Source organism: Myiozetetes cayanensis, unplaced genomic scaffold (genome assembly GCF_022539395.1).
Source record: "Myiozetetes cayanensis isolate MyiCay16 unplaced genomic scaffold, myiCay2020 scf17, whole genome shotgun sequence".
Lineage (NCBI taxonomy): Eukaryota > Metazoa > Chordata > Aves > Passeriformes > Tyrannidae > Myiozetetes > Myiozetetes cayanensis.
The window spans coordinates 9,301,904-9,328,082 of record NW_026087378.1 but is presented as its reverse complement, the minus strand read 5'-3'; the positions used below and the strand labels follow the sequence as shown (position 1 = coordinate 9,328,082).

Sequence of the window (26,179 nt, the reverse complement as noted above, 5' to 3'; positions counted from 1 at the left end):
TTTTGAAACACACGGTGCTGCTCCGCAGCGGAGTACATTTGTTCCTGCAGCTGCGCCATCTGGGCAGGAGAGTGGCGGGGCTGCCCGGGACTGCCCTGCCCAGGCGGCCGCAGAGGGCTTGGGCAGGGTTCCTCAGGTACTGGAATTGCTCCACTGCCATCGACATGGTTTGTGCTGAACTAATGTCGAGGCTGTTTTGGGCAGCTCCAGCGCAGCCAGGGCTCAGCTCTCTGCTCAGAAGTATCAGCAGCGATAGGCAATGGTACGATAGAAGGAAGAGATTTATGGTGCAAACCTGATTCCAGCATCAAGCTTTAAAGATTTAGAGGCAAAAGGAACAACTGCAGTTATGAAATATGTCAAGGAGTGTTTCCTATCAGGAAGCAGTGAATGAACTCACCACAGCTTGGCCCAGCTGTGTCTGTATCTACCCATGTTGCAGGGCTCTGTCTCCAATACTAAACTGACCTCGTGCTGAGCCTCTGCACAGGAGTGAATGTCTCCCTGCTCTTCAGCTGCTACCCACCCTGAGCATAACTCTCTTTGTCAAAAAAAATCTCCATTTGGATACAAATTATGCAGTGTTCTCATTCCTGAAGCCCTGCCAGGTGGGAATCGCCACCTTCTCTCCCCACCTTGGTCCAGACTGAGCAAAGTTTTGGTTTAGATTGTCCCAGCTCCAGCCTCAGCATAGAGGATTCATTATAGATTTCCCTTCATGTCATTTCTGTAATGGCTTAGCCCTTTCTAGCAACTAAACCTCAAATGCATCCGCATCTCACGTAGCTGTCAGTGACCTCAGGGACCTTGGTTACTGCAATCACAGGCAGCAGTCCCAACACGCTCCAAGGCCAGTGCCTCTAAGCAGGGAGGAAGGAGTGGTGCAGGGGAGCCTTTAAATTCCAAAGCAAAACTATAATGAGCTGTAATCGTACCCAGAGTAACTTCCCTGCTATAATTCTCAGCAGGAAAACAATTACATTGCAGCAGTATAACCAGACAGACATGCTGTAAATACAAAACATCCTTTGGAAATACATGCTCCATATTCTAAATACATTTAGAATTAAGGCAAACAATTCTTTTCTAATTGGGATTCAAGGCATACATGCCGAGGGGCTTTGGGGTTGGTTTTTTGTTTTTTTTTTTCCCCTTATGCTTCTACTTTTTTGTTTAGCAGACATTTAAAGGCTCTCTGTTAGTTGATACGTGGACAGCACACTCAGATTGTCATCGGAGAAATGGCAGGGAGAACTGACCCCCACGCTCGGTCCATAACACACAGCTGCTTCCTTCTGTCCTTCTGAGACCAAGGCAGGTGTGAAGAGGGGGTTTGGTTGGGTTTTGGCACCAGAGAGGACAGCAGGGCTGCTGAAGCACAAAGCCAGATCTCCTGCTGGCACTTCCGAGAGGCAGCAGCTCTGCTGAGCTCGAAGGCTCCAGCTGGTTCAATACCCTCAGCGAGCGCTGGTCACTAGGGGAGGATAGAGGATCGCAGAGCCCGTGGGTTACACACACACTCCTCGTGAAAACTGGGAATGCTGCAAGATCTGCCTGCCTGAGATCTTGCTGCTTCTGCTACAGCAGAACTGGGAGAAGCAGCTGGACATAGAAAAGAAAGGCTCGCTTTTTTTTTGCCTTTATTTGGTGGGGAACACCCCAGGTTGATATCTGGGGCATGTTGTCTTACCCCAAACATTCAGGATTTGATTGATGGTCATTTCAAGTGGTAAGATGTTGATCTGCCAGAGGTTATTTTAAATTACTGGGCTTGAAATATGTTTCTGAACTCTGTGCAGAGAGCCTCAGACATAGGTAAATGCAATTTTTTAGGGTCTTCATTCATCTTTTGAGGGGTTTTAGGCAGCATACATCCCTACACTGCTCAAAGAAGTAAAATGTGGCCATTTGCTGCTGCCTTGTCCAGTTCTTCTTGGAGAAGTGTAACTAGATAGGCTGGGAGAGTTTCTTAATTTCTACCATCCCTCATCCAGTTCAACAGGAGAAGGAAATGGGGTGGGGGGAAGCAAGGCTCTAAAGAAATATATTTGAAAATCTACACAGTTCTCTGGGAACAGAGACATCTTCTCCATATATATTTTAAAATCACTCTCCCATAGTACATTCAAAATGAGTGGTTTATAAACCTAAAGGAAGTTTTTCATTACCCATTGAATACTTCAGATATTTTCCTATTAGAGGAAGACAAAAGTTTATGTGCTTATATCAGTCAAGGTATGGCTTCACGTGTTGCAATGCCCAGTGACTGATTCTGGAAGTGACTGTTAAAGTTACTGTGAGATGTTCTAGCACCTCCTGTAAGTGCCCATCCTATTTCCACTGGTATTAGTGGACATTTTACCACTACCTGCAATAAGAGGAACTGTGTTATAGAATTTCAGGACAGTAGGGTGAGTTAAGAATATTGAGTGCCAATATCCACCACGGATGGAAGTGTTGCCCGAGGTAGAAGGTCAGGACAATGCCTTTCTGCAAAGACAGAAATAACCAAAATTTCGTATTTTGAGAAAAAAATAATAATAAAGAAGAGAGAGAGAGAGGGGAAAAGAATAAAAGAGAGATCTTCCAGAGATCACAAAGCAAAACCTACCAGCACTTTATTGCAGCTCTCAAAAGTTTAGAAGAGAAGCCCATAACGATAAAATGCATGGCTTGAGGGCCAGAGCTAAATCAGGCTCCCAGCACAGAGCAAGGGCTGCTCTGTAGATATGTTTGTCACTGCAAGTAATGGCTGTGAAGCAAACAAAAGGGAACAGCCTTTAACTGCCACTCTACAGCCACAAAGCTACTCCTGCCTCATATCTGGAAGCTTGTATGGGGAGCACATTGCAGGTTTCTCTAGGCTAGGAGGTTGTAAACCTGTTTTTCCTACATATGCCCCTTTTTCCTTGCTTGTTCTTTCTTGCTGTGAGTGAGTAGGGAAGACAGGTTCAGGATGGAGCTTTAGATTTGCAGTCATTGAATTTCCATTCAAGTTTTTTGTGAAAACACTAGTCTGTATGTACCAGAGAAGGAGCTTCTAAGAGCACAAACACTTTGTGTATATGCAGAAATGCAGATATATGTACACACACCCCAAAAACATAAACAAGCATAATTCTGCTATTCATTTGCAGAGCTTCTGGTCTGAAGAGAACATGAATTTTCCTATGTATTTGTCTTCTTTACAGTGTTTTCATTACAATGATTTGATTTGCTTAGAGCAACAAACACCACATGGGGTAGGGAGGGAAATAAGCAATTGTCTTTACATTTTGCCTATATATATACCATTAGCTTCACACAAAACATGACTCACCAGCAGCAGGTGTCCTGCTGTTATGTTAGGCAGATTAGTAATGATAGGGAGGGGGCTGCTCTCCCTATATGGCATCCCCGAGGGAAGTTAAAAATAGCTCAGACTCACAGCAAAGTAAAAGTATTTGTGGGCTTTGAACGAAGTCTGCTTCTGAAGGTAAGAATCAGAACTGATCTGTTTAATCTGCCATTCCTTCCTTTTTTGTTTTTCTTTTCTTTTTTCTTTTTTTTCCCTGTGTGAAGCTTGCCTTGGCAGCTGATTGGCAAATGTTATCTGGCACAAGGCTGGGAGTTTGGAATTACAAAGAGTCGTCTTCCGTGTTTGTGGAAACAGGGTGGGGATTGACCAATTAAAGGAAAGCAGTGTAACAGCACTCGCAGAAACAACAGAGCAATGTGTCTCAGTTAGAAATAGTTGCCTTCTACTTTCCCCTCCCTTTTTTTCTCTCTCTCTGAATGGCATATGAGCAATCCCAGCATGTGACTCTGCTCCGAGTAGCAGGCAAGATATTGCTGGTAGTTACTCCCACCATGAAACAAGTCCAGTAAGCAAAGTTGTCTGCACCAGAATATAAGAAGAGAGGAACTGTTTGTACTTCTGAGGTATGTGCAAATCAGGGTGCTACGTGTGCTCCATGGAAGTGTGGCTTTTCATCCTTGCTGCTAAATACCTGTATATCTATATACTCAGACATGCTGATGGGCAGACCACTGCCTAAAAGAAAAATACTGTTTTTCAGGGGAAAACTGTGGGGGATAATTGTATGTGTATTATATTTGTGTGTGCACATCTGTGTGCATCCACATCTGCACCTATGCAGGGAGGTCCCGAGCTGCTGGACTGCAGAAAAGCCCCACAAGCTTTGCACTGAGCCACCCCCTCCATGGCTTTGTGCAGCACAGGAATGGAGTTGTAAGGGCAGAGTCTCACTGCTGAAAAATGAGATACAAGGGTTGCTCGTTACACCACAATAACCTCACGGCCCATGATGGATTTCCCCTGACTTTTTCGAGTGGCATCACCGATATTGATAACAAGCAACTTTGGTGTTGTGGAAACCAGATAAAAATCCAACAGGCCCCCACAGGGAGTCCCTGGGAATAGCAGAGTGTGTCACACACCTGTGTGAGCACATGTGGGCATCTTCACCAAGACCTGCCATACTCTGATTCGAACCCCAGGGGATAAGGATTTTCTGTGTGTGCCTCCTTCTCTGACCTCCTTTAGTGCTGGTTTTGGCAAATGAGTTCAAGAGGGGTGAGTGTGCCCAGGGGTCTGGCTGTGGTGTGGGGAGGAGGTGTCATGATTTTGATCACTATGAGTGTCTCACTGCCTGAGCTCCCGCAGTAGGTGTTGGAGCCCATCAGCAGCATGCTGGGGATACCTGGGCTGTTCCTTGAGTTAGTATTGATTCCTGGCTGGGCCAGTAACTCCCTTGGCTGGTACAGGGGAGATGGCAGAAGCAATCTAATATTAGCTCCCTGATGTTGGGCCAGCTTCTACTAAAATCAGCATCAACGGCAAAACCAACATTAATTTGAGTGGGAAAAGGATTTAACCCAAATTAATATATGCTGGCCGTTGTAATTATCTTTATTGGCTGATAGGGAAGGAAGACCTTATTCACTCAATGCATTTCTATGGCTGCCTGGCTGTGCTCCAGTGATGCACCAGCCTGTGAGCAGACGGGTTGGGAGAGTGGGACAGGAGTGCTGTATCCTTGTATGAGGGGCTGTAATTCACTGTCATCCCCAAATGATTAAATCCTGCTTATTTCAAACCAGCAGGTAATGGAGCAACACCCACAAATATGGTGGGTAGGATTTAGCTCCAGGTGCTTGTTGAAAAACTTTTCATATTGAGTCCAAAGTTCAAAATCCTGATCCCTGTGAATGGCCACAGAGGAAAGCATGCAGGGTTTAGTCAGTGTTAAGCATTGTGTTTTTATACTGGTGAGAAGAGTGAAAATTGAAGAAAACAGCTGAGAAACACAAGAGGACAGGTTAGCTCTTCTAAGTGTTAGGGATGGACATAGACTAAAGAGAAATCCTATTTGGCAGCACAGAGAATCTGCTGGGGTTAGCAGTCTGAAACCTGCTTCACAACAACTGTTTCCTTCTCCAGTAAACCAATACATTGATTAGGATAAGCAGAAAGGATCAGTCTTCATGGAGATCTTCAGGCTGTTTTACCACACTAGTTAGTTCAAATGGTCACAGTTGATATTCATGTTTTTCTCTCCTGAGCTAACTGGATATGACAGCAGACAATGTCATTTAGGGCTTTTTTCTCTTTCTGAAAATGAATTGCTACATGAGATTTCACATGCTCACACATACTTATGGGGAGTTCCAAAATCTCATTTCCATTGTGCCAGCTCCTGTTTAGCACAAACTTGGTTTTCCAACTTTTAAATAAATTCTCTTGACAAAATAGTACTATGGCATATTGAAACAAAGCAGACATTTCAATAGGAGCATGCTGAGAGCATTGTTCCTGAATGCACACACCAGTGTTATCTTGGTGATAGCCAATGACCAGTTAAAACAAGGTAGGCCCAAGATGCCATAGAAATGTACACTTGGTTCTGACCCTTTCATGGGCTCTCCAGTGCTCTTGGATCTCCCCATTTGCTATGAGAGGGTGCACAAATGATTTGCTATTGAGAGGTCATTCTAGCTTGTTTATTCCTCTCAATAATAATAATTCATTGCAAGGACATCGAGATGCAAACGATGCCAGGCAAGCTCATAGAAAGGAGGCCACCACGGTGGGTGCTGTCAGTAATCTTCCTGCAAAGACCATAGCAGTTCTTTGGGCTGGTCTTCTTTGCTGGCCATCTGCTTTGCATTCCCTGGTGGTATTTCAGTTTGGATCTCCGGTTTGTTTGTCATTTCAGTCTCCCACTTTATTATTTCCAGAGCCAAGTGAACCGCTGCCAAAGCCAATGCAATGAGATTGCATTGAGAGCTCTGCAACATGGTATACTTTTCTTTTTATCTTGAAGCCTCAGCTCCTGGAATTAGTTGATTATGTTAGAATCCCAGCATTCATTTAAAAAAAAAAAAAAAAAAAGGAAAGTGGATCTCTGCTCCTCTGCTTCCTAAGGAAAAAAGCTTAAAAAAAAAGGATCTCTGAAGACTTAGTAATCACAGGCCAAATAAAAAGAGGCTTTTTTTCCCCCCCTTGACATCAGACTATTTTGCAGACAATCATCCTATTTCTGAATCTCTCACTCCCAGTTTTTTGAGTTCTGGGTGCTGGCAAACCTGAGAAGCAGCTGTTCCTTTCTAAAAGCAGGGAAAACAAGCAGAGTAATCTCTAACAGGAACAGTTATTTTAGCTTCGCCTGTGCTGCCTTTTCCTCTGCCCCTTCAGCCCACTCCTGCCAGTGGTCAGCAGGGCACTGGGAACCCATTGCAGCAGCTCAAAGGACCACTCACCTCCCAGAAAGTCCCAGTGAGGAACGGGAGGACAAGACTTTGTGTTAACCAGGACTGTGATTCCCTTGAGGTCAGGAGCAGCAGCAGCTGCTGCTGTCACTGACCCCATAACTTTAAATAATCTTAGCTATGGCTCTATGTGGCACATCTGAAATGTGATTAGGGCTTGCCCAGTTCTGGGGTACAGACTGTCACTCTTTCCCCAGCTAGGGGATATATTTGGGATGCAACTACTAGAGCTGGGAAGGGTCCATCATTTATATTTCTGTTTGCCTAGTGCACTGTTTTCCTGCTTTTATTTTTCAATGGGAAAAGAGAGGACACTTAAGACTGAATTTGACAAATCTGTTTGTTGGTCTGGATTTTTCATCACTCTGGGCTGGGCCCTCAGGGAAACATATTTGCTTTTATTGCTTTTTTCCGGTAACTAAATGGAATTAGCATTCCTTGCCATTGCTGGCCAATTGGATCCAGTGCACAGTGCAAATCGGTGCAAACGAAGGACAACAACACTTATTGAAGCAATGAAAAAAGGGAACTACTAAAAATTAAAAGAATAACAGAAAAGAAAATGAAGAGCCATATGTCAAACTTGTTGCTGGACTAACTTGGTAAAAGTTACAGTGCTTGATACGTCCCAGTTTTGCTGATGTGCTTTTATTTTCTCTTGGCCTGACAATTTTCTTCAGTACTTTTTTTTTTTTCCTCCTATCTGCAGATGAGATGAACACAGGAATTTTGCATATAACCTACAACAGATAGAGGAAGGGCATATGTAGAGGCACCAGTGTAGGGTTATATGGTGCACCCCCTGGCCTTTAGCTGGGAACTAATTTTACAGACCTCTGATGAACCAAACCTGACACTTCATTGGAACTTAAAGGGGAAAGTGAGGATCCTGGGCTCATAGAAGGGAGGGTAGAACAGCAAGTGAGCACGTGATAGACAAATTCTCCATGAACACAAGTATAACCTGACCTGGTAATCAGCAGTTAGTAGCTACAGAGCTTACTGCAAACAAAATTTTCTACTTTGATTCTTAGCTCCAGAATAAAATGTGGAAAGAAAGTATTCATTGCCATCTGCTAAAATCAAAGCATTTGCATACAGTTGCAAAACAACCAACTTTTTAAAGTAGAAAAACCCATTTCCACTGATCTCCAACACACAGAATTCAAAGGGAAAATCACCTGTACTGCTGCTGGAGCCTTTGTCCCACACTGGGCAGTAGAGTGCTCACTGGGAACAGTCTCCTTTGCTAAAAGGCTTTGGCAGGGAGAGGGATGGGGAAAAGCAGAAGAAGGAAAAAAAAAACTTAAAAAAAGGAAAAATGGAGAAAAGTGTCCAGAGATGGGCAACAAAGCTGATGAACGGTCTGGAGCACAAGTCTTATGAGAAGCAGCTGAGGGACCTGGGGGTGTTTTGCCTGGAGAAAAGAAGGCTCAGGGAAGATATTGTTGCTTTCCATAACTACTTGAAAGGAGGTTGTAGCCAGGTGGGGTTTGGCCTCCGCTCAGAAAAAGCGATAAGAGGAAACAGCCTCAAGTTGCACCAGGGGAGATTAAGATTGCATATTAGGAAAACATTCTTCGTGGAAAAGGTTGTCAAGCATTGGAACAGGCTGCCCAGGGAAGTGGTGTGGTCACCGTCCTCAGAGTGATGTGCAGATGTGGTACTTAGGGACGTGGTTTAGTGGAGGGCTTGGTGGTGCTGGGTAAAGAGTTGGTTTTGATGTTCTTGCTTTTAAAGGCCTTTTCCAACCTGAGTGGTTGTGTGATTCTATGAAATGTGGGGGAGAAAGGGGGGAGGAAGAGGGGGTTAGGAGGAAAGGTGATGGGAAAACGAGAGGAGACGGCGAGAAGGGGAGAACAGTGGGGTGAAAAAGAAGAAAAGTGGGGTGAACGAGAAAAGGAATAAAAGGGAGGGAAAGGAATAAAAAGGGAGGAAAGGGCGGAGGGAAGGAAAAAAAAACCAAAACCAAACCCAACAAACAACCAGAAAGACATCCCAGGAGGCAGCCGCGGTGCCGGTGCCAGCGGCAGTGGGTGCGGCCGGGGCGGGCGGAGGCGCGGGCGGGCAGGGCCGGGGCGGGCAGAGCCGGGTCGGCAGGCCCGGCCCGCCGGAGCCCCCGCGGGGCCGGGGCGCCGCGGCCGCGTGTCGGGGGCGGCGCGGCTCTGCGCGGCTCTGCGCGGCTCTGCGCCGCGGCGAGAGGCAGCGCCGCGCCCCCGCTGCCGGAGGAGCCGCTCCGCCGCCGGCCCCGCGCTCCCGCCGGCATGATCTCCTGAGGGGCCGAGCCTGCCCGCGACCCCCGCCCCGGTGAGTGCCGAGGGGGGATGCCCGGGCGGCGCTGCCCCAGCCCCGCGCTCGGACTTGGCGGAGTTTCGGCTTCTGGCCGGCGCTGCCCTCTTCGCGGGGAGCCGCGGCCCTTCGGATGCTCCGCGGGTCGCGGTCGCGGTACCCTCCGCGCATCCTTGCCTCGCATCGCTCCTTCGCATCCCTCCCTCCCTATTCGTTTTCCCAGAGGGAAAAGTGGCTCCTGGCAGCGGGCGGGCGCTGCCCGGCCCTCCGGAAGGCTCGGCCGAGCTTTGCGGGGGATGCTCTGTGCCTGCGGGGGGCGAGGCTCCCGCGGGGAAGGGACTCCTGGAAGTGACCCGCTGGGCTGGGACTGCGGGGCTTCGCGGCTGGACGGAGCTGCCGGGCTGAATGTTAACAGCGTGCGTCAGGGGGGCTGCGGAGAGGGGCTTCGGCACCTGGGAGCAGCAGGTGAAAACGGGCACAAATCAGGCTGAATCAGGAAAAAAAAAAAAAAAAAAAAGGTGTGGAGCCGCGGTGGATGGGGCGGGTACCAACAGGTGCGGCGGTCGCGGCTGATTTGGTGCCGGGGGAGGATGCCCCGACCCCGGGCTGTCCCGTGGAGCCGCTGCCGGGGCTCGGTGCCGCGGGCGGGTCCCGGACCGGCCGGGCTGAGCCCGACTGCAGAGCAGGGCTGGTGCGTGGCACCGGGAGCTCCGCAAGATGTGAACTTGGGGCTATGGAGTGCTGCTTACAGGTGAGACTAAAGCTCGAGTGTTTCGTGCGTTGTTGTTTTGTCCCTATGGGGAAAATGTATCCAGTAGCAAAAAGTTTCTAAGTAATGGATTTTCAATGAGAAGCTCCTTTCCCCGACTATTACAAGAATTTCCCAGGCTTGTTGGTTTTGTTGACAATGCACTTCGTTTTCTGGTGGTCTTCTTGGGGAGTAGCTGCTACTGCAGAAAATGCCTTTGAGTCTGCAGCGTTAAGAATGTTCGTTGAAGTGTCTTTGTTTTAGCATTTGTGAATTTCAGGTATAATATGTAAAAGGCAAATAAAAAGTCAGCCATAAATATATATCAGAATATGAAAGGGTATAAAACCCATGGAGCCAAGTGCTTCCTGTTAAGTCAACTTTTAAAACGGCTTCTCCCTAGACAGCAATTCACATTTTTCAAGGGGAGAAAGGATGGGTAAAACTGAATTGCTCAAATTAAGTCAAAATGAATTGCTTAATATTCATAGGGGTTGATAAATGAACCATTAAATCAACACTTGCATAGTGTCTCATTGAAAAGAAAAATGAACAACTCTCCATTGTGTGCTGGGCAGAATAGGTCAGCCAGTGACGTTGCTACATCAGAGTGCTGAACTGAGTCCTCCTCCTGCTAACAGATGTATTTGCTCAGTGACATTACATAGGCATGGGAACAAGCTCTCGTGCCCTCTGTGATGAGGAGCAGCATCTGCTGTAAATGACCATAATCATCCTAGCTTCATCTCGAAGGAGAGAAATCTTGGTTATGTTTCATTTGGCATAAATTAACATAATTTTGTTGACTTCTCATGTTGATGTATATCTGTTGAGAATCCACTCTTGTATTTCAAACTATGTTTTTGTTTTCTTCCTCCCCCGAGGAAGAGCTATATATCTGAATGCCAGTTTGAGGAAGAAATTATACTGATAAATGGAAAAGTAAGAGTCATCATTTTGAAACAAGGCTGAAAAGATTCCTCGTAGTAGAAGCTCTTTTCAGAGCATCACTTCTCAGCAATGCAGTGTGAGTTTTGCTTCCAAACCCTTTGATCAGCACAGGTTCAACTGTTGCAATATTCTCGTTGCCCCTCAAGAATTACCTTTGTTTTTTGCCCCTTGAAGTCTTTGAAATTCTTGAGATGGAATGCACTGAGGATGTTGACTCTATCCTTATTGTGCCTTCTGGAAACTTCTGACACTTTGTTTGAAGAGTCGTGGATCATATGCCCCTGATGTTTTTTCAGTTGCACCCCTTTGCTTTGCAGGTAACTTAGAAGAGCTAATTTTGCTTAAAGCTTTTAAAACTGAGGGCTTGACAGCTCTTTTGTTTTGTGCATGCAAACTGAGTGTTACAAAGGGGAAATTATGAAGCTTTTGATTTTTAATGCTCTGAGAAACAGATTATCCAGGCTCCAGCTGAAGGTGAGGTTGTAAATCGAGTTATGACTTGAGAAAGCTCCCTGCCTACATGTCATTTGGCCAAGAGAGAGAGCCTGTGTGCAAATCTTCAGACAGGCAGGGCCATTTATTCAGGTGTTTATAATTATATAGAAGTGTGTTATGTAATGTGGCCTGTAGCTCTTTTTTTCAGGTGTCGTGTGTGGACCCACCACACTTGCACAGATCCTTTAGGTGATGGGTTAGTAGGTGGGTGCAGTAGAAGTTGCTTGAAGGCATGGGGGACTTTATATCATCTGTGATGAAGCAGATGGACAAGTAGGTGTGTTTTGCTCACAGGAGAGGAGATTCTGGATCTGGAAATACCTTTAGTTAGTGCCTGATGGTGGTGTGGAACATTTTTCGGATGCTTTGCTATTCTTAAAGGCCAGGGTAGCTGCAGGTACTTTTGTGTACCAGCAATGTCTGGTTTTAGTAGTTTTCATTGCTTCCAATAGCCCTCAAGAATAAAAGAAGTAAAAAAGTTTTCCTGAAAACCTACTGTGCCTTGTAAGGTTGTCCTGCTGCTTCTGTTTCCTTGCTTGCTATTTTTCTCTGAAATCATAATACATTTCTTTAGTTCTTTTGATAAAGACTTGAACTCAAGCTTGCTGAAATGGTCACTCTATGCTGAGAAAGTGCTGGCATCTTATTGACTTATTTTGGGAATACTGGAGGAAAATATACAAGATTCACTTGCATTGATTAAATCCTCCAGGGCAATCTTCTAACACTGCAGTACTCTAGGTGAAAAATTAACTTTCTTCATTGTCTACTCCTGCTTTTATTTAATTTGTGTGAATCCCAGGCTCTGTTACCAGTTTAAATCGAGTCCTTTAGGTGTGCTTGAAATGGAAAGTATTTCAGCTTAAAAGCTCACGCACACTATCACTCTCTGAGTCCATTTGTCTCTGGCCACCAGCAAATGCCTTGGTCCTGTCAGCCCCAGGACAGTAACAGAGGCAGGATTTGCACCAGCCCACAGTTCCTCACCTGTGAAATGTTTCCTGGGTGATTGTAAAAAACCCCAAACAACTATTGACAGCTACCTTGATGCTTTTCTGGAGGTTTTGGCAAGATAGCACTTTAGGTGCAGCTTAATGACAAACTTTGATTTATTAAGTAACTGAAAATGTTTGGAATTTTGGATGCGGAGTGAAAGCATAGGAGCTTTCTGCATTTCATCTGCAGCTTTTCTAGCACAGTGTACAGCTAACAGCTTGTCTCTCATTTATTTTAATAACAGATTTCTGCTGAGTATACCTGGAGTTGTTTTAAAACATACTAACTTTTTTTGGGGGGGGCAAACTTTTAGGTTACTAAACACAGTAAAGAACTTCGCAATGTCTGTTTATATAACCTTGAAAAATCTTATGTTTTAGCTACTTTTTATGTTTTCCCGCTCCCAGGGTTTAAAATGGATCCTATGGGAGGGCTGGTATTTTTTCCAGTTTGGGGCTAAATATTTAAAAGAAAGCTTTCCCTTGCCCACTGATCAAGGGCTGGTATGAGTAGTGTATCTGTGCATTTTCCCTGTGAATTCTGTGCTTTCTTCCCCTCTGCCTCAATCAGCTGTGCTCAATAACAAGCCACGTCCAGGTGAGCTGTATCTGACTAGTTTGGAAGAGGTTCAAAAGGATCCCACTGACATTACCAGGCAGTGGGTCACCCTTGAAATCTTGCCATTCTGGCATCAAACCTTTTTTCTTTTCTTCATTCCCACCTTGGTTCCTGATGTATTTTTAGCTGCTGTTCTGTTGAATTTGAATAGAGCTAGTGAAAATGGATGTGGTATTTGGTTGATGTGTTTGTTTGTTTTTTTTTTTCCTTTGGCAAATAGGGAGTTTTATTTTTCACTAAAGATGGAGCCCTAGGGTGATTATCTGCTTGTCTGCTTAGCAAGAAAAGGTACTGGTTCATCATGGAGGTGAAAACTTTGTAAAATCTCAGCATCACCACTCATTTCAACCATAGAATCTGATATGGACATTGTGATTTTATTATTTTTATTATTTTAATTTAATTATGGTATTAAAATTGAGCTGCTGCACAGAGAGCTCCCTTAATCTAATGCATTGTAGAGTGGTAAGCTGGTCGTATTGCACATACCTATTATTTCCCTTCTTTGTCCCGAGGAAACTGTAGGGTTTGTCAGGTCAGGTGCTGGAGAATTACTGTGAATGCAGAAGAGCAGTGCTGGGACCACGTCGAGGGTTATGTTGTCCACTGCTGGGATGAGCCAAGATTTGCTATGGCCACCCCAGCAGATGAAATGCTGGTGTAGTGTTTTTATCTGTTCCTTGTTTGGAAGACACATGAGCAGTTAGACAGCCTCATTTCTTCTTTGGAAGCGTAGCACTGAGGGCAAACCATCCAGCTAAAATCTTTCCTCCCTTCTCTGGAGGTGTCCCTGGTCTGTAGCTGAGGTACAGCTCTCCTCACCTCAGCAGATGTTGGCACCATCCTGCTCAGCCCTCAGCCGAGCCGTGGGGGTTGGCTTTTTTGTAGTGTTAGCCTGAGAAATAAAGTTTGTTCCTGTGCAGTCCTGGCGCGACTGAAGAACCTCTTGCTTCAGGCAGCTCTGTTACTCTCTGTAGTGCTTGGATTGCTCAGCAGAGGGAGAACAGACCATAACGCAGAAGGCACCCAAAACCAGCCAGAGCCACATCTCTCTGACAGACAGCAGGGACAGGAGCCCCGAAGCCTCCCTCCCTGTGTGATTTTTTTTTTTCTCTTCCCTTCTTGTTTTGACATTCAGAGCTAAGCTGTGATTTTTCACCCCTTCATCAAAAGTAGCTGCCTCAATCTGTAGGTTAATGGGCTATTTCAGATGGCAGAGTAGGTGACTGTGATAGAAAAGATGAGTCCAAATCCAAGAATCAGCATGCTTGAAAAATCTCATATATCAAAGCATTTCCTAAATATTCAGGAGCTTTCCTAAATATTTATGAAGAAATGTTGGAGTTGACCTTTAGTGACTGAAGCTTTACAACACATCCAAAGATAAACAAACAAACCCCTTGAATTAGTTGCAATTCAAGCAGCAAGTTATGACCATGAATCATCTCCAGGTCAGATTTTTAGCTGTTGTAAATCAGCACAGCTCCATTACCTTCCCCAGTGCTGTGCCACTGGCTGGAGGAATGGCCTGCTGTATTTTTGGGGCTAAAGTTTTAGCAAAAGAAAGATTGTCACAGAAGGCTTTTCTTTCTTTTTTTTTTTTTTTTTGAGGATGGGTCAGGCATTTGTTTTAAAGAGCAAAATCTGTGCTCAGGCTAATAGGACAGCATGGTTCAGTAGAGATTTGCTCTCCTGCAGCATACTGTGTGGAAATCCAGGAGAATTAGACAGTTGTTTTTTGTCAGAGGTGGCGTTTTTATGTGTTAAAGAAAACAGCTGTTAAAATGCTGCCAGATTAAAGCAAGATAATAAGCATGAAATGGGAAAAAAATATAGGAAATTCCATTCAATTAGATTGAATAAGTCAGCGTTGTGGAGACCTGGCTCTTTCCCCATGTGCCACCAGCCCAGTGGGTGATGTGGTTGGTTTCAGGGCTGTGTTCTTCAGAGCAGGGAGTATTAGTGCTCTTACACTCCTTAAATCAATGAGGTGCCATTTGCTGAGGGCTTTAGTAGGTAGAGCAGATTAGGCTGTTTGCCCTGGTAGCTCAGGCAGCTGAAGTGGAGTGGGCTCCAAATTCTCCCCTCTGTGATCAGAGGTTGCGACCTGAGGCTGCACTTCCCAAGTAAATGTGTTCTTTTGAAGCATGAGCCAAGAGTCCACAGAGGCTGGTGATAGGGGTCTTAGCCCTCTTTTAAACAGGGAAATGTGCCCAACAGGCAAATGTGAGATGTGCTACTCAGAAAGCCAAAGGAGCATTGTTGAGGGGTGCCCGTGAGCCAGGGAGGACAATCTGGTGAAGGCTTTCCCATCGTGTGCACTTTCCTGTAAACCAAATTCAAACCAAGGCCAGCTCCGAGTTTACTTTAAATGTCTTTACCTTTCCTCCAAACCAGCTATGAAGGGTCTGTGTTCCTTTCCTGACAGAGACCAGTCTCCATCCTTGCTTCTAGCTGAGCTCTGCCAGGTCCTTCCCAGCTCACAATCTGCCTGTGCCGGCTGTGCTCTGCTTGGAGCAGGCAGCAGGGGCGATCAGACCGAGCTGATGCAATTAACAGCACGAGAAACACCTCTCTCCCGAGGAGGGTTGTCTCTGCTGATAATGAGCTCTGTTTCACTTGGGACTGAACTGCTGCCTTAGGGATCACGGCAAAGCACAAATGAGGATGCATCACTGGGCACTTCCTACAGCCTCTTTTCTACATAGAAAACAGCTAATTAAATGAGAGCCTTTCTGAGCTGTTGGGCTGCTGCTAGACTGGCTTCCTATAGAAGAATCTTGTGCAGTTTGTCTTGCTCCAGTAACTTCTTGAAGTCTTTCAAAACTGTGCATTGAAGTAACGCCCAGCTTTTATTCTGACTTTTAGGCACTTGCAAGTGTGACATCTGAGAGTGGAGCTGGAGAGTGAAGCTTCAGCTGTACTGAGAGTTGTTCATGAACAAAATGCATAGCCATGGTGTGGGGTGTGAGAGCCTTTCCATGACTTACAAAATAACCTGCAAATCTCTGCTTGTATTTGAATTACAAAATCGTTTATGCAGAAAGCATAAACTTTTCTCGAGTGTCAGCATAGGCAGCCTCGCTCCTCTTGCAACTTATTTTATGGATATAAATGGGATGTAACTGGATTTTCTGCCTTGTTCTATCTGTCTGAAGGAGGATAAAATTCACTGTTACTGTCACGCTCAGGTAAAACAGTAACACTGAGTTTTAGCAGTTTTACATTATCAAGTTCACAGATATTCCAACTTCAAAATTTTATTTTTTAGTATACATGACTTCTCAAAGAAATGAATCCAAAATAAACTTTAAAGCAGGGATTTGCCTTATGTAACCTATATTTCATCTTGTTTCAGTGAGACTGCAGAAGAATCAAAGCCCTTACAGAGAACAGCTCAGTTTTCTGCTTACATGTTGCTCCTGAAGAGCTGAGTTATTTTGCAGTTTTGTTCACAGAGCTTGCAGGAAATCATTAGCTGTATTGCTGTGTCAGTATGGGCACTGGGAAATCCACTTTTATCTGTTCCTACTTAACAGTGTGCTGCAAAAGGCTTGCCTTGCACGTACTGAAGCATGATTAATTTTGGGGGGGTAATGATGAAACTGCACTGCTTTGATAGGTTGATTATTTTACACTCTGCCAGAAATGGATGCTTAAAAGGAGATATTAGATCTGAATGAGATAGTCCAGAGCAAGTTACAGGTTTGAGTTAGCTAATAGGGAAGAGGCCAGTCCTACTGCCACTGGCATCAGTGAAAATACTGAGAGTGAAGTCAGGCATGGAGTAATTAATTACCTACAGATGATGGTTTCTGAAGCTGTGAATAAAAGATTTTATGTATTGGTTGAATTGTCTGAAAAATAAATCTGTTAGATATTTCACTTTTCTTCACCCTGTTTTCTTTGTTCTTCTTTCTGTCTGACTTCAGCAGAAGAGCTCTTTGGCTGCTGAGCAACAGGCACTTCCACATTCCTCTGCCCAGGCTGGAGTATCTGACAGTTGTGGCATGGGCCACATCAGCAGGCTGATGTTATATGACGTTACATGCTTTAATTTCACACTTTGAAAATAATCTTGAAAGTGGGCATTTTATTGGTTTAGATAAAAAGCACCTACACGCTAATTACTGAGTGTTACAGTAATGATGTTTTCTGGAAACAGGTATTTCCAAAAGAGCTTTGTGAAACCAGAGGTGAATGATTTTAAGTATCACACTTAACAGTTGTCTTATTACTGACATGGAGGATATTATAGTTATTATAGTTGAGTCAGAAATAGAAAAATGGTGCACTTAAACTCCATTGTTCTTACTTTCAACTGCACTGTTACGAAGTGTCTTCACTGAAAAGTTGAGGGAGGGTAGTGAGGCTGAGCTGGTATTTGTGGGAGTACTAAAAGGAAAAGCATGACATAATGAAAACCACAGCCTGTCTGGGAGAAGAACTGAAACTTTGGGAGTAACCACCTTTACTTTTCTGAGAGTGCTCTCTTTGTTATGTCAGGGGGAGCTTCATGTCATTTTGTCCCTGGTTCCCCCCACATACTGCAACATATTTCCAAAGCCAGAATACGTAATGTTGTTAAACTAGTGTGTGTTACTCTCAGTTTATGTTTACAGCTGAAGAGTCCATTATTTTGATATATACAGTGCACATCATGCATAGTCCAGGAGTGTATTGCCAGTAGTCTTTGCTCTGTCTTGAAGAGTGAAGGTGTCTAACTTAGAAAATGAGAACGGGTTTAAAAATGAGTTGGAGACCTATCCCAAGGTGGCTCTAAAAACCCTGGCTGTGGCCCCTTTAATTGACTGCCACGAAACTGTGTGTGTTCACTCAAATCTTTTGAAAAATAATACAGCACAGAAGCTTTGTAAATAGCAAAAGTGTTTCTTACATGACTTTGTGAATTAATAGTTTCTATGTAGGAGTGTTCTCAGCATCAGAATGTACAATAGGCCAGGTCTTGCATCACTCTATTGTATTTTGGGTTTAAATTAGGAATTTAGAGAGATTGGGGAGATTCAAGAAATCAGAAATGACTTCTTCAAATTTTACAGCCTGGGGAGCTGGCAGTTACTCACCAGCATGGTGTGGAAAGCTGTGGTTGGGGTGGGAATTATGCTTTCAGAGAGTGACCCAAAAGATGAATGTGTTGCTGATGTAACAGAGCAGCTGCTTTAAGTGACTGGCTCATCCTTAACTGTTGTTTTGCCAGGAAAACAGGATTTGGTTTTAAGGTGGGAAAAGGCTGTTTTATGATTAATGACAAAACCCCCTTGGTCTTAATGTACTTCTTGTGCTATGCAAGAATGTTCTTACAGGGATTAAAATACTTCTTTTTTGGCCCTTCCATTTTCCTACACTTATGGGAAGCTTCTGATCTTCTTGAATTTGTCTTTTCATCCAGCCTGGACATGAATCTTTGGGCTACAACAACATCAGTTGTCTGACAGACCCAGGATGCTTTAACCTAACCTGAGCATATTATCTGGTATTTTAGATGTCTATCTGTTCAGTGCTGTGCTTACTACTCTCTATGTATACTCTTTATACACAAAAGTTGCTTTTCCCCTCAGCTTGTAGAGGGAAAAAAGGCAGCATGTGCAGCTTTTCAGATGGAAATAGAAATAATGCAGTGTCCAGCTGAACTTAGACCTGTCTTTTTTGAGATGGGGAGATGGCTCTGGAGGGTGTTTTTTCTTTTCTAACTTATGAAGCAATTGCAATCTATTCTACTCCATAATTTCAAGCCTTATACGATATTTCTCATTTGTTACCCTAATAAGACCAAAGGTAAAATTTTATAGCACATTGTGAGCTGAATGGTTAATGTCTTATTTAATATCTTTGCTTCCAGGGCAGATGGAAATGAGAGAAGTGTCTCTTGCAGATCTCAGCCCAATTAATACAATTTATCTAAACATACTCTGGCTTATCCTACTAACACTTCACAAGAAAGTAGAAATTGTCCTTACTGTGTCCTCTGCCTCCCAAGAAGGTAAGAACAGTGCAGGTGGTCAGATGAAAGGCTCACATAGCCCAGCATCCCCTTTGTGATATATTTCAGACCTGGGTGGTTTGATTCTTCAAGCTGTAGAGTCCCAGTGTATTCCTACTGATGCATTCTTGATGTGTAAGGGTTTTCACTGTTCAGAAATAATTTTGGTCTTCTGATCCATCTCAGCAGCATGTCTTTGTATGTTTTCTTTTAAGGATGACCAGAAATAGATGCATTTTCAAAATGTCAGAAACTCATGATTTATCTGCATGGTATTTTATGTTTCAGTCTTGATATGTTTCCTAAAAACTTCTAAAATTATTTACTATTTTTTGGTTGCTGTTGAGCTGATGTTTCCAGAAAACTGGCTGTAGTGACTACATCTCTTTTTTGCATTCTAACAGCTAATTCGGAGCCTGTCAGTCTGTGTGGGCAATCAGACTCCTTTATTTCACTGCAATATTTTTGCATTTATTAACATTTAATTTATGCCATCATTTTGCTGTCCAGTCACAGTGTCTTGAGACTCTTCTATAGCTTTCATATCGGTTTTAATTTTGCCTACTCTTAATTGTTCTGTTTTGTCAGTGTAGTTTAGTACTTCATTACCCCCCTGCCCCCTTCTCAGACCATTAATGGATGTTTGGACCAGTACAGGTCTCAGCACAGATGCTGAGGTGATGTGTTAACAGCCTCCCATGGTTATGACAAATGATTCTTTATTTTTTCCTTTATTTCAATTTTTTTTTCCTAGTTGATGATCCATAAGATGCTCTTTCTTTCTATCCCTCCATAGTCTACCTTCTTTAGAGCTTTTCTTAAGGTTCTTAGAGACTCTTTGCTGAGGGGGTTGGGGAAAGCCCTGTGTACTGCATCAGCCACCTGCACATCCCTGCAGACCATGTCACCTTATTCATGTGCTCATTAACTCCTTCAGGGAAGTGTAACAGATTTGTTGTGCATTACTGCTCTCTGCAAAATATCTGACTCTTCCTGGGTATATAATGCTCCCACTCATTCAATTCTTTATTATATTTTCTATCAACTCTTCTTGTATTGAAGTTAAACTCAGTGGTCTGTATCTTTGAACATTTGGCTTTTTTACGAAATGTTCAACTGTGGAAAGACAATGAAAGAAGTGGAATATGGTTTGCATAATATTTTGTGGGTATTACAGTGTTTTAGGGTTGGTTTTTTTTTTTTTTTTGTCCCTCTCCTGACTGTAATGTTACAGCTTTGTTCAGAGTTGTGAGATCAGAATCAGAAATCATGGAAATAATGCATCAGCATCACTGATACGTCACCATGGTGTTATCATGTAACTCTGCATGACACTGCTGAATTTCACCATGAAAATTTTCAAAGTGGTGCCCTGGGGTTTACAAGATAGACTTTTTCAATGGTAATAAGGTTTAATCTATTTATTGCGAGGAATAAATCGAACACTAGAACTAATGTTGACTGAAACCAAATGTTGTATTACAGTTTTAAGCCATTCTTGTATATACAATTATCAAGACATAGGGCTGTCTGCATGCTCAGAAAAGGAACTTTAATGTTACATTTTAAAGATTCCAGAAATAAATTGACAAGTTAGGAAGATAGTTTTGTTTTATTCTCTGCATCTTTGTTCATTGCTCTACAAAACTCTAACAGAATAACAGTACTGCAGGCTTCTGACGCCAGCATTTGTCACTAGTCTTGTACTGTAACTCTGTTTTATGGAAAATTTAATGTTAGAAGCTTATCTATGTTCTCAGCAGGAGAATCTGAAATATATATATGAAGCCTTGTAATGAAGAGCAGTGGGAGAAAGCCACAGTCCTCGTAAATACCCACCTTGGGAGGGGCTGGCAGTTCCCAATCCTTCCTTTTGTTTTGCAGTGTTGGTCTCTCCTGAAGCACCAGGTCATGGTGGGTACATGTACCTGTGACCTTGTGTGCCAAGGCTAATAGAGCTGTCAATGCTCTCCACTGTAGCAGCAGAAAGAATTTACTCACTAAATTGTTGTCTTGTTCACTGAAGGTTGGGGAAAAGTCTTGTCCAGGAGTTACAGGACTACTGGGTGTAGATCAGCACAGTCTCCAAATTTTGTGTCATCAAGAATTTTCTCTCTGGGCCCATGATGGTGACCTCATAATTTAAAAAAAGTAATTTCTTGTAGAAGAATGTACTATCCTCTTAAAGATGAAACCTGGGCTACCTGTTTTGGCAGTGAACAGATTTTGAGACTCACATAGTAGCCTCAAAATCTCTTGATAAAATCGAAATAGCCAATCAATGGATGACTTGGACATAAAATTAGATGATACTTCCACCTAATTTTGTTGTTCTCCCTTCCATTGTGTCTGGGATTTGCTGTGCCTCACTAGCAGTTAAAAATCAAAGAGCTTTTGTCATTCTCAGAGCAGCTGCACTCTCAGTTCTGAGCCATCGTAGGGTGGTGGCACCTGAAAGAAATAAAATTTCCACAGTTCCAGTCATTTGGTCCCAAGAAGGCAGAGTCACTGAATGTGACAGTAGCTCGACATTTTCTTTGATGTTGCTCTTGGTGGCAGGAGTAGAGTTCCCAAATGCAAACTGTCTGTGCTGCTGCCCTTGTGCTGTGCCCCCAAAACTGACAGAGGTGGCCCTGGTCACATTTTGGGTTAGCAGGGTTACTTGCCCAGTCAGTTCATGGTGCTCAAGCCTTGCTGGCGCTGCAGTGACTTGGAAGGGTGAACAGATCCCAGAAGCATCAGCATCTCTTTGTGTGAAGAAACCATCCAGCTTTACTGGATCTGGCCCATGGAAAAATTTTAACGTTTTACTGGGGAGAAATCACTGAACTCGTTCTCATCATTGCAATGGCTTGATTTGCCTCTGTGTGTGTGGGTGTGCTTGCTTGTTCTAGCCTGCCCTGCCCTGGCAGGGGGGAAGAGTGCCCTGGCAGCTGCCTTGCCATGGAATGTGTGGGATATAAGATGCTTCTCAAAGGTCCTGCATGAATATTCACTGTGTGCCAGGTGCTGGAAGGTGCCTTCGATCACATCTGATCTCGCTGGGTTTCATTGCACTTGTATAAATAAAAAATCGTTGCCTCAGGTTTTTTACACAGCAGGGCTGGTATTGGCAGTGGTACCTTGTTAAAATGAAGGACTGTCTGTCTTATTACAGATAATGTGAGACCAACCTGCATTTTCTGCTTTCTGACAATATACTGTACCAGATAAAGTCCAGTGAGAGTTATGTGCAAGTTCAGTCACTTTAATACTATTTTTCAAGAACTGAAAGAGGTTTTGTTAGTCAGGGAGAGGTGGGAATTTGATATTTGCTGCCTTTCAGTTGCACAATAATATAAGAGATGTTTTGAAGGATAGACATGCCAAGGACAGAAACGAGGAATTACAAAATCTGATTGTAAAAAACTAGTCATCAGTGTGATTTGCATCGATGATCTCTTTAAAGCAAGTTCCCTGGTTTTGTTTGCACACATCCTTCAGCATGAAAGTTTACTTTGTCCATATTTATGGCAAATATCTATCTTTGCCTGTATTATTTTTAGAGGCTGAAATATCAAGTATATGAATATAATGTGCTGCAGATAGTACATGCATACTGTGTGCTTATGGGTGGTTCAGAGTATCATGTACTTTTACAGCACTTCTTAAAAAAATGAGAGAACTCTTGAGACTGTTGTCACTACAGTTAAGCAAGAATTAAAAGCAATATTAGGTGTCTAAATCCCTGTAGCATTAATTAATTAGCTGAAAACTAGATGGCCAATAGCTGTAGACAAAGCCAAGTTTAGTTATCTAATTTGGGATCCTCAAGGCCACACACAGTCACCAGAGCTTTCACAGGGTGATTCAAAGCTCTGAATTTAGAGCCTGATTCTCTTCTCTTGACTATGTGAGGAACTGAGTTTCTCAACTTGATGTTTGAATTAGCTGCCTGGATTGAATCGATTCTATGCTGCTTCTCTCTGCTTGCCTGTTGCGTCTTTGAAAACAGTTTCCTGCTTCCTTCCTCTCATTTTTAATTTTTTCTTTTTGAAAATTTTCTAGGATTAATTTAGTGGTAATGGTTATGGATAGTAGATTCAAATGATGGAAGTGAAGGAAACTGAAGATAGAAGCACTTTCCTCTTTATTGAAAGATTGCATCTTGTTTCCATTTTGAGCCTTGGTGGATCTGGCTTTGACTTCCAGATGCTGGAACTCTGCTGGATGAGGGAGCCCCATAGCAGGAGATGTACTTTCCATGTGCAGGAATTAACTAGCTGTAATTAGCTTCCTTTTTCACCTTTTCACTCATAAATTAAATGTGCTTAATTCCTTTATTTTTTTCCAGGCATTTCATTCTGATTATATGGTAATACTATTAAGCTGTTCCAGGTTACTGTATTTTAAAAGTACTGTGCCAGTGGTGTGCACTAGTGGTGTTCCCAGAAAATATGGGAGAGATGAGGGAAGCTTTTGGGATGGGGTCTGGCCCTCAGCACTCCCTATGGTTTGAGAGGGGCTGGGGTTGGTGGACATTCAGTATTGACTGTGCATTGGACAGAACTCCCTAGTACCATGAGATCAGTGATTGCAAGGAACCTCAAAGGGGAAAATGGAGCACTTCCCACAGGGTAAGCAGCTGGAGGGAGGGGAGTATCATAATCATAGAGGTTTCTTCTTACCTTTTGTCTTTTTTGTCTTGTCAGTGGCATTGAGGCACTTCCCAGAGAGAAGAAAGAATTGGGGAAAGATACGGATTGGTTTCTTTTTTTATGGTCTTTTTTTTTTTTTTTTTTTGTCCATCCAAAAAGGACAGAATAGTTTTTGCTGTGTACAACTGTGAGATTCAGTAATGATGTTGTTTTTAACTTGCCAGCTGGAGAGAACCTGAAGGAAGTAGCTTCTCTGCCCCAGCCCACCTCTGCAGCCTGGGGTCTCTTCCTGAGGCAGGAATACATTTCTGGTTATCCCATTCTCAGTTAGAGCTGAGGTCTTCTTTTGTTTGCAAAGACAAGGGTTCCTTCTCTGTCATATTTATTTATTTTGAGTAGAGACAATGAAATCCCAATCTTCTTTTGTGTTTTGTTCAGACTGGATGACAGAGCCGTCATGTTCAGAGGAAAAATAAAGAAGGCTCAGATAAAGCAGCTCTGGGTTCCAGTGCCTGAATTCCCCCCTGCACAGTGCTCTGTCCTCAGTGGTTGAGACACAGTGTGTAAGGAGTCAAAATCAAGATTCCTGAGCAGGCTGCAAATTGAACAAACCATTTCTTAGTTTCCTACCTTTTTTTTTTTCCTCCCCAAAGGATACAAAGGCATGGAACAAGCCATGCGAAAACTGATTTGCATTTCCATTAAAAGCAGATAAAACCAGAAGTGAATGTTAATATGCAACTTTTTAAGAGCATATGGCAGTACTGTCATCAGGATCACAGAAAATAAAGGTCAGCACACAGAAAATATTTGGATATCAAATCAATGGAATTTATGCAGAAGATGAGCAGTCCATCCTCTGGTTCACTTTCTGTGTGCATCCCGATTCATGCAATTTCCAAATGTTTATTTTAGCTATTCACATGGTTTTTAGGTTTTTGTTTTGTTTTGTTTTTAAACTGATTTAGGCTAGAAATACTATACATTCCCTTCAAGTAGTTTTTGCTAAGAATGCCTGGTGTTTACTGAATAATAATGATCAATAACAGAAAATTAAATCCAAGACTTCTCTGTTTCTTTGTCTAATTAACCCTGAGAATTAGCTCCCTGTGTTACAGCTCACTCAAACAGGATGAGTGAGGAGCACAGGTAGCTTTAGTACTAACAGGGCACAAGCAGCTTAGAACATGTTTTGATGGCTCTTTAGTATTTTGGATCAGTAGTACGTTTTTGGCAGCATCGAATGTGGGGAATGCATAATCTTTCTGAGGAGCCAATTAAAATAATGGCTTGGATGGCAAGTTCCTCTCCTTTTTCCTCCTGTGTATGGCTGTACCCTTCCTATCAAAGAAGTTGTATCTTAATTGGCAATCCCCCTGCATCTGCTCACTCTGTCACCCCCTACAGAGAGGCACAGTGCTTAATTAAAGGGGAGTTTGTGTTTGTTTATCTCTGGAGTTTCACTGATGCTTTTGTAGATGTTTCAAAGGCAGATGAGTTTATAGAGACTTTGCTAAGTAATTAATCCTGTAATATTATTACTTTAGAAAATGGAAAAAAAAAATATCTGGGTTCATGGGAGATGAGAAGAAACCCCAGCGTTGCCAAACTTATTACGTGTGTCGGAAAGGGATGTGTGGTGAGATGCAGCAGAGGAGCCAGTCTTCCTGGGAAGGTGATATGACCACCATGAAAAGTGATGTTTTTGCTGCACCATTCCTCTAATGTGCTTTACCTCTGAAGGAGTGACTGCTCCTGGAAGCCACTAGAGAAATTTTAGTCTATGGCCACTCAAATGAGATATTACATGGGGGAATGTTTTATAATTGTGAAACAAACTGAAGCCAGCAACTCATTACTTTTAAGCCTATAGTTTTATAACTTAGTCTCAGGCCCTTTGGAGTTATGTGTCATCTTTAACTCTCTAAATTACTTGCAGAGGACCGCATGCTTTTGTCATCTAAATTTTCATTATAATCACTCCTGAAGTGTGATGGGATCCCCTGAGACAGATGTGAAGTTCTTCACATGGCTTCAGATACCAGCGGTCTGGAAAGAATTGCTTCTCATTGTAAGAGAAAATGAGTGAATGAGGTTCTTGGGAGCAGCATTTTCCCAATGCCATGGCTTTTTTGCTACCTCATATCCTTCCTCTTGTTCTGCCCAAATGAAGGCACATTGCCAGGGATCTGGTGGTTGGACTTTGGGAACTGCCTTCAGCACACTTGTCCTGCCAGGTTCTTGCTAGGAGTGCACTGACCTTGAGCTGGGAAAGCTGCTCTGTACCCATCTCTTCTCAGGCCAGGTTCTGCTGAGGGGTTCAGCTTCTGTCATGTGAGATGTTCTCTGGCTTCAGCTCTCTGTGAAGCTGAGGGGTGGTCAGTATTCCACACCACTTGAATTAGAAGATGCTGAAAATCAGATGATAAAACGTCTGATCATTCTGAGTTGGGTTTCTTCCCTCTTTTTTTATTATTCCCCATGCCAGGCTTTAGCCACAAGAGTGCTTAAAGTAGTTGCTTGTTTGCCAAGGCAGAATTCATAAGGGCAGTGTAAGCACAGTTGTGACTGGTAACAGTAGCACATACATATTTCATAGACCCATGAGGGACAATGTTGGAGTTTATCTTGCATGAAACAATGCTGACATCTCATGATTGGAACCATGCTACA

The 26,179-nt window shown here is 43.3% G+C and overlaps 1 protein-coding gene across 2 annotated transcripts in view; it reads left to right on the top strand.

The window, feature by feature from the left end:
• Positions 1 to 8,992: 8,992 nt before the first annotated feature.
• SGCD (sarcoglycan delta) overlaps positions 8,993 to 26,179 on the top strand; it is a 314,890-nt gene continuing 297,703 nt past the window's right edge. For both annotated transcript variants that reach the window (XM_050312063.1, XM_050312062.1), the window contains exon 1: positions 8,993 to 9,078. The gene's annotated coding sequence lies outside the window, so the exon portion shown is untranslated. The remainder of the gene's footprint in view (positions 9,079 to 26,179) is intronic.